At 35.7% G+C, this 17,596-nt stretch overlaps 1 long non-coding RNA gene across 1 annotated transcript; it reads left to right on the top strand.

Annotated features, from left to right (window-relative positions):
• The first annotated feature begins 329 nt into the window (after positions 1-329).
• LOC118762226 lies at positions 330-14,100 on the top strand. Its single transcript, XR_004997980.1, has 3 exons — positions 330-342; positions 7,930-7,936; positions 13,926-14,100. It is a non-coding gene; the product is annotated as an uncharacterized LOC118762226 (long non-coding RNA).
• Positions 14,101-17,596: the final 3,496 nt, after the last annotated feature.

Genomic DNA, 17,596 nt, shown 5'->3' with positions numbered 1-17,596 from the left:
TGATCAGGGGCAACAAATATGCGACAGTTGAGGTACGTTTTCACACAGAGGAAAGGGCCAGGCATTACTCCCCAGCCGCCCTGTAGACAGACGAGATAATATTATTATCAACTTTCCTTGGAAGGCGAGCTTCCAAGGTAAGGGTGGAGGAAATCACACCGGAGGTAGACATTGCCTGGCTGGTGGCAGCCATAGCATTAGACTTTGAGGAAAGATATCAATCATCCAAGCAACAAAAATACCAACTAAGAATTGGCTGGGCAGATACTGGAAATGACTGTCCAGGCTGCCCCAGTGGATCTAGATAGCATCGCAGACACCATTTTGGTGAGAGGAAAAAAGGTGAAGAGCTGTGGTAGTGGGCAGGAGCCCTCGCTGTTTCAAGTGTATTCAGAAGTGCCACATAAGGGCAGAAGTGCCACATAAGGGTAGAATGCCATCCACCCCCCATAAAAGCAACAGTGATCCCACCAGTGGTGAAGGAAATCGCTCATCCGCCGCCTGCAAAGACAAGTGCGGAGGAAAAGAAGACAATCAAAAGAAGACAATCAGAAGAAGACAAATCAAAAGAGAACGAATGGTCGACGGTTGCCAAGAGAAAGAGGAAAAAGAGGAAGTCCCACTCCACTAATACTAGTGCCCCCCCCACTCTACCCCCACTCTTCCTCTACCCTACCCCACTCTTTTCCAACCTAACCCCGCAGACACCAGCTCTCGTCCTGCCCCACCAGTCAATGACCACAACCCTGCCCCTACACTTATACAAGCATACAAACATCCTCCCCCAAAATGGCATTCGTATTTATGTACGTTATAAAGGCAAGAGACAGAAAAAATATATGAAGAGGGTGAACACGCCTGTCGGTGAGTTTCCTCCACATGTGAAATGTGTATTCATCAGTGGGAAAAGCCACCGTGTGTTGAGAGAGACGGTGTGGAAGTAGTGATTGATTTGGTACCTCCAATCATTGACTACACTGTATTGAATAAACTGGAGGTCATGCATTGACTGTTTCTTTTTAAAAATGCTTTACAAAAAGTGAAAAAGAGACTCAAATTATAAACCATTTTTGAAAATAAAAGAGTTTCAATGAGGCCACTTGGGATGTGGAACTTGAGCAGCTGTCATTTCACCTTTCAGTTTTTCATATTTCATTGTTTTTCATTCGGTTTTTTCCCACCCCTTGTGTTTTTGTCTGTCTTCGTATTGTCCCCTCTGTATTTCGACCCTGCGTGGTTAGTAAAGAACAAATTCATAAATTGGACGCATCAGGTTTGATCCGATTTTCGGCAGCGCAGAGAGAACAAGCTGTCGGCCGATTGCAAGCAAGGCAGCGTGCCCTGGTTGTTGCGAAAGCTTACAATGTCCGTGTCTGCACCATCAGTCGCCTGCAACAGCAATACAACAACACCAACAGCACTGCAGGCCGTACGCACAGAGGGTACCAGCAGAGGGCGTACCTGGTTGACTACGCCCAGGAAGGATCGTTTCATCCATCTGCAACACCTTTGTGATCGCTTCAGACCGGCCAGGGTGAAAGCTCATGAGACCCATCAGCGACAAGGTACGACATCAACTGGCCGCCAACAACCTGCGTAGCCTTCGTCCTGCTCAAGCGCCTATCCTCATTGCGCGCCACCGTCATGCGCGACTACAGTGGGCTACACAACACCAACATTGGTGGCATCAACAATGGAGGTCGAAAGCCTTCTCTGATGAGAGCCAGTACTGCGTTTCCACTTCGTATGGGAGAGTGAGGAGGGGTGATCGCTACAGAAATGCATGTTTCATAGTGAGAGACGCGTGGGGGGCGAGGCATCGTGGTTTGGGGTGCTATAGCTTTGAATCAAAGAATTAGGCCTCATATATTCCAAAACGCTGATGCAGGCAGAAGGAATGGCATCGCAGAGCAGCGTTACTTTCACAAGATCCTCCATACATACATGCCTACAATATATATATAATATATATATATATATATATATATATATATGTATGTATGTATGTATATATATATATGTATATATATATATGTATATATATATATATATAATATATATATATATATATATATATATATATATATATATATATGTATATATATATGTGTGTGTACGTATATAAACACATTTGAATGATGAGCCTTACAACCCACAGGCATCAAAACTTTAATAAATATCAGACAGTGTAGTGGATTCAGTTCTGTCTTTAATAATTTTCAGTATATTATATTAGACTCGTTGGTAACTATGTATTTGCATGTGAGTGTAATTGCGTCCATGACGACAATATAGGAATATATATATATATATATATATATATATATATATATATATATATATATATATATATATATATATATATATATATATATATATGTATGTATATATGTATATATGTATGTATGTATGTATGTATGTATGTATGTATGTATGAATGTATGCTTGTATATATGTATGTATGTATGTTTTTATATATGTATGTATGTATGTATGTATGTATGTATGTATGTATGTATGTATTTATATATATATGCAGGCTGGCCTGTATATGTATAACTGTATATGAAAGTTATTTTAAAAGCATTACTTTACTGTTTTTAATATGCTGAAAATGTCATTTTTGTTCATCATCCAAATTTTCTTTCTTCGGGTTTTTTTTTAGCTTCACATTTTGTTATATATCAATACTTTTGAATTGAATAAATTTCTTGTCAGTAATAGGATCCACTTTTTAAGCTAAAGGAATATGCATTTAATGGACCTGTATGAAAATTCAAAACGGTAATATAGACGTACAGAAAAAGAAATATTTTTCATTTAATAAATCTACTTCGCTAAAATAGCTTCAGGGTCAATTTATGAGAAATATACTTACTATTGAAGATATATATTTTCAAAGTTAATTTTGTACCTGTACAAAAAGGAAAGTTCTGTAACATACCAAATGAACCCTGCTGTAATAATCATGTTTGTTGTACGGCGAAATTTGAACAAAAATTAATACACAGCGTCACTAATCAATCTCTTTCGCATGCTTTATTAATTTTCAGCTCTTTTCATTTGTACTTGCTGAGTCGTGGATAAATTTCTATTTTGTTTCTTTATATTATCCTAAGTCATCCCGTTTCCTTATACTTCCTACCAGCCCCATCTTACTTGTACTCAAACAGCGTATTCATTATTTTCTTAGATATCTCATTTATATTTTTCTTGTACAATAATCACTCTTCACTTCATTCACCCCTACGAGCACGCTTCTTTGCCATTCTTCATAATTTCCTTTTTTTAAATACGTATATGTATCAAAATTCTTCGTTTCATTACACCACACACGTTTACGTACACATGTGTGGGTGTTTTCCTATCGCTTTCTATTTTCTATAACTGCATACATAGCCACACACGCAATAGGGATCCATGCATTAATGCATGTATATATGTATGTATGTATATATACAAATACATATGTATATATACAGAGAAAGAGAGAGAGAGAGAGAGAGAGAGAGATACACACACATGTATGTGTATATATGTATATACATACACATAAACACATAGCTATATGTGTTTATGTATATATATATGAAACGATCGTAGTGCTTTACTCTTTATCTTTTATTAAACTTTTAATACTTTTGATATATATTTAAAATAATATAAATTAATTAATTTTACGTATTGGGTTATGTTTTTCATTGTTTGATTTGCCTAATAGTGGTTTTATCTCTAATTTAATATAATATATATATATATATACATTAACACACAAACACCTATATATATACGTGTGTGTATGCGCACGCGCGTTGAGCCTGCAATTCAGAGTCGTTCCTTCCTCTCGATCTTTTCACTCCTCATCTATTTTCCCCTAGAAAAGCCTATGTGCTTGTCGATATGCAGCTCTTCCGATTTTCCTCACCGTCAACCTAATACACACTGCTTGTTCCTTAATTTACCTCGTCTTCGTATTTTTTCTATAATTTTTACCAAATACATGTGTGTGTGAATGTGTGTATATTTATATACGTACATATATATGCATGCATACTTACATATCTATAAAAGATGTATATTCATTCGCGCGTGAATATGCTGGTCGCTGTTGTGTTTCGTCAGTAGAGGCTAACTTCTCCCTTCAGACGAATGTGTGTTTTTCACGCACTCAGATCATTAGCGTAAGCTGCCTTGGTGACATCCGGTATTTCGACATCGTTGTATCACGTGAGCTAAAGTTAATACGTACACTAATGAATCTAATATGAAATTGTGCAATTTCATAAACATGAAACGTGCAACTTTATAAATTTCAGCGAACGTCTACTCGCAACACCAGAGAATATCTGGCTAGTTTTTGTCGCTATTGAAAAAGTTACAAACGCCGAACTGCATCCAGCGTTGTAGCTGACCAGACACGAATGATGCCTTTTAGCAATTCTACAGAAGTTATATTAAGGCATGTACTGCAGTAACTAGCCTCTCGACAGTGTATATACATTGTGACGCATACAAGGCTTTATAGATACATATATATATATATAATATATATATATATATATATATATATATATATATATATAATATATATATATATATATATTATATTATATTAAATTAGAGATAAAACCACCATTAGGCAAATCAAACAGTGAAAACTAATTAAAAATATATAAAAGATATAAAATATAAAATATAAAATTCCAAATTAAAATATTTAAATTAAAGTTAAAATTAAGAAAATTATTTAAATTAATAAATTAAACTTATAAATTTTAAATATATATATATATATTATATATATATAATATATATATATATATTAATTATATAACTATAATATATATATACATATATCTTTTATCTTTTACTTGTTTCAGTCAGCAGACTGTTGCCATGATGGAATGACAAGGTGCATTTATATATAAATATATGTATGTGTGCGCGCGCTCACATTTTTGTGTGTATGTGTGTGTTTGTGTGCGTGAGCGTATGTGTCTGTGCGTTTGTGTGTGCATGTGTATGCATTTGTGTGTGTTTTAGGAATCTTTACCAAAGAAAGTGAATTCAGAATGTAAATGCGAAGAAACGCCGCAAAACATTTTCTTCTGCATGCTAAGGATTCTGCCGTCCCGTCACATAATAATAATAATAATAATAATAATAATAATAATAATAATAATAATAATAATAATAATAATAATATAATAATAATAATAATAATAATAATAAGCACCTGGCTGAACAAGCACCTGGACGAAAACAAACTGTTCCCAGAAGAGCAGAAAGGATGCCGCAAGGGCTCATATGGCTGTAAAGATCAACTAATGATTAATAAAGCCGTAACTGAAGACAGCCACAGAAAGAAGAAAGGCCTCAGTATGGCCTGGATTGACTACAAAAAGGCGTTTGATAGCATCCCCCACACATGGATCCTCGAAACACTAGCCATTAACAAAGTAGCACCAACAATCATAAAATTCATAGAGCACTCTATGAATAAATGGCAAACAGTCCTACACCTCCAAACAAAAGAGGGACTCATGAAAACCAAAGACATCCCCATTAGAAGAGGAATATTCCAGGGAGACACGCTCTCTCCACTGCTTTTCTGCTTGGCACTGTCACCTCTATTTGATATGCTAAATAGAACTGGATGCGGATATAAATGTTACGGCAAAACGAGCAGCCACCTTTATATATGGATGACCTAAAACTATACGCTGCAAATGACAAACAGCTGGAAACACTATTAAAGACAGTTCATGGATTTACCAAAGAAATAGATATGAAATTTTGGATTAGAAAAATGCGCCAAAGTAAACATGAAAAGAGGAAAACTAGTTAAGAGTAACAACATCACACTAGATAAAACCAATGAAATAAAAGAATTAGACCAAAGCCAAACTTACAAATACTTCGGAATCCATGAACTAGATAAGACACAACACACACAAATGAAAGAGAAAATAAAAAAAGAATATTATAGACGAGTTAGATCAATACTAAAAACAGAGCTCAATGCTAAAAACAAGATAATAGGTATCAACACTTTAGCTGTCCCAGTTATAAGTTACAGCTACAATATCCTTAACTGGACACGAAATGAACTGTCCAAAATAGATAGGAAAACAAGAAAAATACTGACAGGATCTAGGATGCATCACCCAAAATCTGACATAGAAAGACTATATATACAACGTATAGAAGGTGGTAGAGGCCTTATACAGCTGGAAAACTACTATAAAATAACCACCATAGGACTGCAATAATACCTACTTCAGAAGGAAGGAAAACTGATCCAGATAGCAGCAAAACACGAGCAAAACAAAAAACTGTTCTCAGTATTTAAGGAAGCTGACAAATACAAACAAGAAATCATACCACCTAATAAACACAAAGAAGAAGAAGAAGATGATGAAGAAACAACATAAGCTATAAAACAAATGAAATCCAAACTAAAAATAGAACAGCAACGAGCCATGATAAAACGATGGCAAGAAAAACCCCTTCATGGTAAATACTGCACTAAACTAAACGCAAAAGAAATAGACAAAGAAAAATCCCAGCAATGGTTGAGAAGCACAAGACCAAAGCCTCCCCACCAGAAATTACCAAAAACATGTAATGAAAAGAAATATTACAAGTAACTGCAGAATATGTGGAGATGTACAAGAAACAATAAATCATATTATCTCTAGCTGCCCAGTCCTGGCTAAGAAGGAATATATTCACAGACATGACAGAGTTGGAACCTACATACATTGGAAGCTATGCCAACATTTTGGAATAACAACAGAAAAAAGATGGTATAGGCACACACCAGAAAATGTCACAGAAAACGAGAAAGCAACCATACTCTGGGATATGCCGATACACACAGATAGAGAAATTAAGGCCAACAGACCAGTTATAGTTGTCAGAGATCATGAAGAAAAAAAATGCTTTCTAATTGATGTATCAATACCGGCAGATGACAACGTGTCTCTAAAACAAATGGAGAAACTCTCAAAATACAAAGACCTGGAAATAGAGGTAACTAGAATGTGGAACCTGAAAACAGAAACAATTCCTATCATAGTAGGTGCATTAGGCATGATAAAAAAATATTCAGACAAATACATAACAAAAACACCAGGACTTACAAACACATATAACGTACAGAAAATTGCACTACTAGGCACTGCACACATCCTACGCAGAACACTTTCCATACAATAACGATCAGAGCATCACAACAAATCACAGCACATACCCAAGGCACACAGAGCTGCGCTCGGTAGTGAAGTGAAAGCACGCTATAAAAATAAAACTACTGAATAATAATAATAATAATAATAATAGTAATAACAACAACAACAATAATAATAATAATAATAACAGCAATAATAATAATGCTATGAAATTTTGGCACAAGGCCAGCAAGATCGAAGGGATGGGTTAAGTCGATTACATCAACCCCAGTGTTCAACTGGTACTCTCTTTTGTCGGTTGACCTCGACGGAATTTGAACATAGAACGTAAAGAGGACGAAATGCCACATTTTGCCCGGCATGATAACAATCCTGCACGCTCGTTGCCTCATATAAAGTGATTTCAGTAATACTAGTTTCTAGTTTCAGCACAAGTCCAACAATTTTCGAGGGAGGTAAGTCGATTACATCGACCCCAGTGCTCAAGTAAAACATTCCAAGTAAAAGAAGGACAAGTTACATTTCTCTTCTCTCATTCTCTTCCGGTGAATACAGAGCCTTACACCTCAGTGCTTATCTAAGCTTGTCTTCTTCAAAAAAGCTCATGTGATGATAGAATGTCATTACTGCTTGTCACATCTTCGTTTATCACAATACACATCTGTATTTTGCTTTTGTGTTATTTTGCTTTTTATCCTACATATTTTTATGGCATGTTATTTGTTATTTTCAACAGTCTTTTTGTTCTAATTATTTCTTCTTGAGAATTTTTTTATTTGGCAGCTGAATAGCCTGGGTCATTATTATTTCAGGTTCGAATAGTCATATTGCAGGTTAAAAGTGGAAGATTTCTTTTTTTTAATGCAACTTTATTGCCAAATCTCTGTAGTTTTTAAGGTCACTAAAAGCTGGTCCTTTGAACGACAGCATATGATAGAAAATTTCAAGTGCATAGTCGAATGGAACATTTATACCCATATATTGTTATACGCAATAAAGTGAGAAAGGCCTGTCGTTGAAGAGATACCACTTATCTGTTTCATACAAGATTGACAGGCAAAGTAACAAATACAAAAACAGAATATCTCGTGAGCATGCAACGTAGAGTTGGGCGTGGAAGAATGTAGTAGAGAGTTGTGGTGGTTGTGGTGGTGGTGGTGGTGGCGACGGTGGTGTTATAAAATGTTCCTTACCATGTGGTACGTAATTAACGCGATAATATATATACTGACAAGCAAATGTGTCGTCGTCGTCGTGGTATAAAGTGTCCTGTACTATCTCGTAAGTAACGAACGCGCCAACACACCGATACTGACAGACACATACACACTTCTTTACAAATTGTGTCGCCGTCTCGTGGTATAAAATGTTTTGTGCTATAGTTCACTATAGAAAGATTATTTTCGAGAAAATGTTATATTGTTTTAATCCAAATGAAAATAAAAGCCCCATGTTGGCACTTACGGGATCTAACAGTATTACCTTGTAAAATTTGATTTGAGTTGGTGGAGCCGTTTGAGAATGCATAGGGAACAGACAGGCGGACAAAGAATTTTATATAGAGAGAGTAAATAACGATATGGTATTTCATGTCTAATAAGGTGCGATTTTTATCATTCAATTAATGCAGAAAGAAAATAACAGAAGCAGTTGGTTGACGTGGATTAGTGTTTCAAAAATACCGTTTACCCATATTTCAGTCAAATTCCTGATGAATGTTGTTAAATTATTCCTCTTTGGCACATTTCTGTTTCGTTTGTTGTTATTTTCTTTTGTAAATATAAAATCAAAAGTAAGCAGCACAGTTTGAAACAATCTGGAGATACTAATTTTAAAGTATTAAACAGCTCAAACAATCAATTATGTTCTCTTCTATCACAACAGGAGATGTGTGTGAAAGGAAGAAAGCATGATTATGTGTTTATATTGAAATTTTAGACTGACTGAAATATGCACCAACAAAATAATATGTATAAAATTTTAGAAAGACAAGTAATTCCTTTTATTTTCCAGTGAGTGTTTGGGCTTAATGTGTTATCTGTTGCTTTGTGCAAGTCATTGGACTTCCTGCACTAAAATATGCAGATGTTAATTAGGTCATTACAAAACATTAAGGAACCCTTTAAAAAGTTGAAACGATTTTCTGTTTTAATTCATATTGTTCTTTTTGCGTTTGTATAACAGACAGCAGGATTCAATTTCAATCATGAGAAGCATGATGAATAATGGATCAATCGTAGCAAAGCATTAGGTTAAGCCTTTTATAGTTTGGAATTCAAGATCTGTCAGTGTTACCTTCTTTTTATCTTCGAAATAATCACATTCCGCTTCAGCATACAAATAGCTTCTGAGGGTAATATTTGATGCATAAATTCAAAAGACCAATGATTACATTTTGATTTTAACATAGTATCGCTTCATCATAAAGCGAGTCATGGTTAATGGTTCTTTACGGGAACATGTGCCAGGGGGCCAGTAGGTGACGTTATAACAGCCACTGCCTACTTTAACTATTTTGGTCAAAGTCCATCTCACAGGTATTGAGTTAGCGAAAATGCAACATCGGAAATGTACAGCGAAATTATCAAAGGAATCGGACAGGAATGATAAGAGAATTCCAAGTTTTGTTTTCTTCGAACAGTAATCCCTTGCCATTCTGAGGTTCATCTATCGCGGTTTATTATTTAAGTTTACATCGATTCCTCCGAGGTATTTTGTTTTGCATTTATAATAAAATAAATATATACAAATTATAAAAATAACAAAAAATATATACAGTACTGTACTGTTTCTACTTCACGGATTTTCACCTATCACGGGGTGTTTTGGAACGTAACACCCAGGATAGCCGAGGGATTACTGTAAAACATTTCTGTCCAGGCTGCGTGATTTCAATTTGTACAGTGCGAGTGAGTGCTGGTGGTTTAGAGTCTAAAAGCCCAAAGTTACATTTATGGTCAAGCAGAGCAGCGCTCTGGTAAGAGTGATAATCTTCACTTGTAACAAAACTTCAGAGTCAACGTTCGTTGATAGACGTCTGTTGCAACAGGACACATAGCAGAAGAAATTCAAAACTCATTTTATAACCATGAAAAAGAAATATTAAAAATATTTTTCTTGAAGCAAGATGCGAAAGTCGTACTTGAAGGCATAGAGCAGCTACTTCTATAAATTCTTTGAAGGAAGGAGATACTGAGGTCGGCTAGAAAAAGTTCTAGAAATGACAGGAAGTGAAAAAGATCATTACAACTTAGTTGTGATTCATCAGGAGAAAGAAAGGAGCTGATAAGCAAACCTTACAACTTTAGCATTGCCACACCCAACATTATTGAAACGCCGCGATTGAACATGGAATCATCCGAAAATCCTACTGCTGCAAGAATATCAAGATAAACAATCACAGCTGTCACTATTCCAGTAGCCAAAACAAATCCACGATAACGAGTGCCATTGCAGCAAGAATTATATCTAGAAATGCAACAACGTGATTCACAAAAATAACAGTCAAAGAACTAAGTTTCGAACTAAATGATACTGTCTTGCTATGGTTGCTTTAGTAACTAAAGATTGTAGGAAAATCTCTGTTTTACTACTGCCTTAAAGATAGGATACTATGAACTATGTATTCCTAGATATAAAATATGTTGCTTTGTAATATCTACAAATCATTGATGCAATGTTTGCTCATTCACAGCTAATCTCGATGTTTAACAAAATTTTTTAAAAACCATCGATCTCTTTTGCTATTGTTTCTAACGCTAAATATAATTTTTTCAATATCGTTTGCAATAAGGTTAAACAAATTAAAAATTATTTTGATAAACGTAAAATAAAAGGTGTGATTGTTATGTACAAATTAATGAAATTAAACCCCAGATACACTAGGGCTTTCAAAAAATCCCATATCAATATGAACAGTTCCAAAACAGTTAGTGAGACTAAATATTTTGAAATTGAGAACAACTGCAAATGGTTGTGGATCCTTCATTGGTTTCCAAGGTAAGCATCCGGTTATACAAACAAATGAATTGCCTTTCATGGAATTTACATGTAATCAACTGAACATTGTAGGGATGCGTGTACCGAAACATGTCTATGGTAAAATCAGCGCAATAAAATGTTATGAAAAGATACAATGTATATCTTTAGTGAGCAAGAAGAAATAAAGTAACAAGTTTTAGTAATTTTTTTTGTAAATGTATTCAATCAACAACACGGCGAACAGGGAGATAATAAACCAAATAATTACTCGACGTTTGAAAGTAGATCATTATTTTGCAACTCAGCACTGAAGTGGCTAGGAGTGCCTTTCACAAATGTTTAGTTCCAACTTCAATCACAGAGCGAAGCATCTTAACCAAATCTTTTCCAACATAACCTCAGATAGTTCGCTGGTTTATAGAAATAGAAACTGAACTGTTCCGAAGTACGTAATATGTATTTATATATTTACAAACATATATATATATATATAACCTACAAAAAACAGCTTATTAAGACTTCAAATCAGTATTTGTGATATGCAATATATTTCGCTGAGTTGCGGCACCCTGTACTCTTACCAATACTGCTTCTTGGGATGAAGAATGGCAATGACGAGTTCGCTGTTTTTAGCAGGAAATATTTAACCAAGATATTATTGTTCACAAATTGAAATAAAATGTAAAATGAAGGTTACAAATTTTGTCACAAGGCCAGTAATTTTGTGGAGAAAGGGTAACTGGGTTACATTGACAAATGTGCGAAATTGGTACATATTTTATCTACCCCAAGAAGGATGTCAGTCTAAATCGACCCCGGCAGTGTTTGAACTCAGAACGTAAAAACGGAAGAAATGCTAAGCATCATTTTTCCCGGCTCAGTAACGATTCTGCCAACGCATAGCTTTAACAAATAAATATTAAGGGTGAAACAATTTATGTTAATAATTGTTTTCTCCAGATTTCTTTTGATTTCAGTTTGATTGTTTGCAATAAACTTGTTTTATACAATGGTATTAATTTTAGATGATTTTATAATCATCTCCCATATCTAATCTTATGAAGTTATAGCAAGTCGTAGAAAGATAAAAAGAAATGTGATTTGAATCCTTTTGTTTCCTGAGTTTCAAACATTAACATAACTAAGCTTCTAAAAAAAGAAAAGTAGCATTTCAAGATATTGCACATGTTTTAGTGAAGTATCGAAGATGCGCTCCGTATTGTTTTATTTCACAGCTTTATCCATTACCGTTTGGAATTCCTATTAATATGCAGTTCCAAACATCGAGTGATTGTTATGGGAAAATATGTATGGAACGTTGCATCAAATGTGAAATAATCAATCGGTGTACCAATTAGAACATTTTATTTTCTTCAGATAAAGAAAATAAATATTTGTTTCTATTGCATAATAGGCATTCATTCACTTCTTCTGATCTGATTGAATGTTATAACAATAAACGCTTACAATAAATGTTCCCTATTTCTGATATATAGAAGGCACAGCATCGGAGTTAAATGCTTCTGTAAACTAGAAATGTAATCTGCTTCTAAATAATGAATTAGAATACCGAACTACATATTCCATTGTAAGTATAATTCTGCACATCAAACCCTATAATAGCTATATTAGCTTTTTGATGTGTGGCTCTAAAAATTATGAACTTGGTAAAGAAGCATTAACTAAGAGCACATATATGCAAAGATTTCCATATAATTATTAATTTGAGTCGACCTGCAGGCTACATAAAACATCTTGCTGTAGATTTCACTTAGAAGTTTGATTAAATTTACACTTAAGTGAACACAATTTATAAATTGTTTCCCAGGAGATAAAATATAAAATACAAGAACATATATCAAATTTGTATAGAATGGAAAAGCTTCGTGAAATACGTAACTCTTTAAGCTATTGTATAAGTTGGTGTTTGCAAATGATGAACCATCGACTATCTTGTACACAATATTATTGATTTTATTGAAGCTAACTCTATAGGTAGCAGACTTGGTTATGCAGAATAACTGTTGGATCACTGAGCCTTACGTTAATTAGCGATATAAACGAGTATAGGTAGATAGAATTTTTTTGTAGCTGAGAAATGATCTCACCTCGTAAAGGGTCCCCGCTCTTGAGCACACGAGTTGGTATTAAAACGTTCCCGGACTTGTTCTGTGGTGCGCGAACAGGTGGCAGCACGCGGTTGCGCAATGAAAGATAGCAGTGACCTTTCTGAGTCATGTGACATTTTTGCGTTTACTTCGCAAATTGTGAAATCTATGTATTGTCATCATGTTATACTATAGTCTTCAATTTTGTCATGGGCAGAAAAAAAGAGCCAACGAAAAATTTTGTGTTAAACTTGAGAAGTCAGCTACTAAGATATTCAGCATGCTTCGGCAAGCTAAGAGCGATGTGGCAATGGGTCGTACACAATGTTTTGCATGGCATGAGCGCTTCAAAGTCGCGGAAGAATGTCCCTGGAAGACGATGAACAATCTGAAGATCTACCACGAGACATGGGGTATTGTACATCAAGAATTCGTCCCTCAGGAGCAGACAGTTAATCGAGAGTTCTACTGGAAGAGTTTCAGGGAGAAATACGGGATAGGTAACTGGTTATGTGGAGCGAAGAATTTGATTCTTCACGACGACAATGCACCCTGTCACCGAGTTCTCTTTACTCTTGAGTTTGTCCCCGAAAACAACATGGTATCTCTTCCCCCACCTGTCCTATTCGCCAGGTATCTGCAGCTAAAAAGCCATGCTACTCCAGACCGATGACGAACAAGACTCAGAAACATGCCTCTGGATGCAGGCTTAGCTGGGTGGGGGTGATTGTCTCCCCCTTGTAAACATAAGGACACAGGAAATGTGTCAAGGCCAACAGGAAGCGTTGATGCTTCCTAGGGCTAAATAGCGGTGAGGTGATTCCCTTTATGGGACTGTCACGTTAATTTGACTGTATACAACTGCTCTGTCGTACCACCACTGCTTATATCTCTCTGAGATATTTAGAAATTTAATATATATATATATATATCACTTCCCGACGTTCTACTTATATATATATGTATATATACAGTTAGAACGTGGAAAAGTGTGCAAATTGCATAGGCAAACAGATAAATAGATAGATAGATAGATAGACAGATAGATAGATAGATTTCCGTAATTCCTCGTGTCATGCGTATCTTTTAACTAATATCTATAGAATGCTCCAACGATTTGTAGGTCACAAAAAAAAAACACTCCTTATTTTAGAAATTTCATTTACACATGAAATATTGGAATATTTTGAATGAATATTAAGAAATGTTTTTCTGGGTGCGAACGAAATAGTTTTATGTAGTCAAGAAATGATAAGCTACCTAGCGAATATGCTAGTATTTTTAAAGTGCAGCGCAGACATATATCCGCACTTAGCACCAATGAACGCTAACTGTACATTTGTCATATGACAAATATGCATATCTTTTGTTAATTAGTAATAGAGACTGTGTAGATGAACGGAATACCTTGTTGCCAACCGTGTCTTATAGCCAATGCGCGTATAAAAATTTCATACTTCTATCATTCATCACATGAAGTTAAATCTGGTTTATTCAATCATCAATATAATGAAGGTTTAGTCATTGATCATTGTTCAAATTAGTAGATTCTCTTATGTGTATCTATTATCAAAATTAACATTGCTCTAGAGTAAGAAATTAAAGCTATGTATGAGAAATGACAAGTAAGAATATCTAGAATTAGGCATCTGAATGTAATGGAAAAGGTTTCTTTGACAAATTCTATAACTGTTGCTTCTAGTACTGAACTATCAAGAGTAATAGCTGCCAACAAAGTGAGGGTGTGAATGTAGAGCAGGTGTTGACTGAATTTCAATTTTCTATAAAATGAATAAGTTGAATATCACGAGGATATTTTCTTTTATAAATTAATATGGACCAGCTCTATAGCGATTCAATAATTGGTCATTTGCAACTATCTCACTGAGAAATCCATTCAAAAAATTTTCAGTAATATTTGTCGTCTTTTCTTATTTACTTATTAGTACTGAATAAACGGCGCTTCTAATAATATCATACCCTAATGATATAAGCCTAACGAATTAAATGAACCTACTTCATTTCGGCGGTTTCGTTCTAAAAGTCCTTTGAATAGGTTTTATTTGAATCTTTTTGACTGTCATCTACTAGAATAAGACTAATATTGTTTGAGCTACATGAGAATTTGTTAGGTATTATGCATACAGGCCACATTACAAATTCAGGCAGTTGTGGTGTTTCTCAATACATTATAAGTCTAATATTACGTTGCTGAAAAGTAGTGTCCTTACTGCAGCAATGATTTGTTATATCACCCGTTCGGATGCCTTCTACTCAACACGACTCCTCTCTACTACTCTTCCCTCTGACTAGTCTGACCTCTGACGTCTAGGCTTCTCCCACTATATCTACGTATTGGGCTAGCCTACTTCATCGTCTGGGGGCGTCCACACAACATGATTATGGATGGAAGCACTCCGTCGGTTACGACGACGAGGGTTCCGGTTGATCCGAATCAACGGAACAGCCTGCTCGTGAAATTAACGTCTACCCTTAATGTAGTTCTCGGGACACGTCTACCCTTAATGTAGTTCTCGGGGATATTCAGCGTGACACAGAGAGTGACAAGGCCAGCCCTTTGAAATACAGGTACAACAGAAACAGGAAGTAAGAGTGAGAGAAAGTTGTGGTGAAAGAGTACCGCAGGGATCACCACCATCCCCTGCCGGAGCCTCGTGGAGCTTTTAGGTGTTTTCGCTCAATAAACACTCACAACGCCCGGTCTGGGAATCGAAACCGAGATCCTATGACCGCGAGTCTGCTGCCCTAACCACTGGGCCATTGCGCCTCCACTACCACATGATTATATCAAGTGTTTCATATATCTTCGAGCTTATTATTATTGCTCAAATAATATGTAGCTAGTTTCAAGGCGGTGAGAAGGCAGTATCGTTAGCACGCAAGGCAAAATGCTTAGCGGCATTTCGTCTGTCCTTGCATACTGAATTTCAAATTCCGCTAAGGTCGGTATTGCTTTTCATCCTTTCAGTATATTACTTTGATCGACAAACTCCCTCCCCGAAATTTCAGGCCTCGTTCCAAATTTTGAAACTAATGTATAACTGGTGTAAATTAGGCTTATTATATAGGTGACATTGTATCTCATACTCCCGACCCTTTCAGATAACGTGCCTCACTCCCTCGCATGACTCTACACTTTCAGCATAAATTATTTTATAGGCGCAGGAGTGGCTGTGTGGTAAGTAACTTGCTTACCAGCCACATGGTTCCGGGTTCTGTCCCACCGCGTAGCACCTTGGGCAAGTGTCTTCTACTATAGCCTCGGGCCGACCAAAGCCTTGTGAGTGGATTTGGTAGACGGAAACTGAAAGAAGCCCGTCATATATATGTATATGTATATATATATATATATGTGTGTCTGTGTTTGTCCCCCTCCCAACATCGCTTGACAACTGATGCTGGTGTGTTTACGTCCCCGTAACTTAGCGGTTCAGCAAAAGAGACTGATAGAATAAGTACTAGGCTTACAAATAATAAGTCCTGGGGTCGATTTCCTCGACTAAAGGCGGTGCTCCAGCATGGCCGCAGTCAAATGACTGAAACAAGTAAAAGAGTAAAAGAGTATTCATTGCCCGGTGCCTGATCGATAGATCACCTTTATCATACTTCCTCTTTCTTTCTCCCCCTTCTCTCTCTCTCTCTCTCTCTCTCTCACACACACACTCTCCTCTGTTTCTTCCTTCTCTCTCCCGCTTTTTCAGATGAAACGCTAATAAAGGTAATTGTAAATTCCACACTCGTCCCATCAATTTGCCTTATCAAATCTTTCTCTGAACTTTTCTGTTGGCACATCCTAGACATGTTTCCAACGATTACTGATTGTACCACATAGCACTCTGGTTTCCTTTTCACTAAACTGATAAATTCTTGAAAAAAAGAAAACAAGAAAAGAATTACGAATCATATTAAAATACTTTTTTTTAACTTACTTAAATATATTGATTACAAATATTTCAAATATAATCTTTCCAATACAATTGATATGAAATATTTCCGATGCAAGTTTTTCAACCAATATAAATATTTTGTTTTTTCCAAATTTAAAATCTCCTACGTCATGGGAGATGCTGTTTTGAAGATGATGAATCGACAGATAAATTATCAATTAAATGTATTATTTTACACTTCATAATTTAGAAGTAATTAAGAAAATTACTTTGACACAACATATAAATATATCTATTGGATATCAATTTCCATTTCTTATTGTGGTCGCTCTTTCTATTTCACATTGCTTTTGCCACCATAACATATTTATATAGTTGACCAGCAGTATCGCCCGGCGTTGCTCGG

This window comes from Octopus sinensis, linkage group LG2 (genome assembly GCF_006345805.1).
Source record: "Octopus sinensis linkage group LG2, ASM634580v1, whole genome shotgun sequence".
NCBI classification, from domain to species: domain Eukaryota; kingdom Metazoa; phylum Mollusca; class Cephalopoda; order Octopoda; family Octopodidae; genus Octopus; species Octopus sinensis.
The sequence above is the reverse complement of the archived record's forward strand: the minus strand, read 5'-3'. Positions and strand labels throughout refer to the sequence as shown.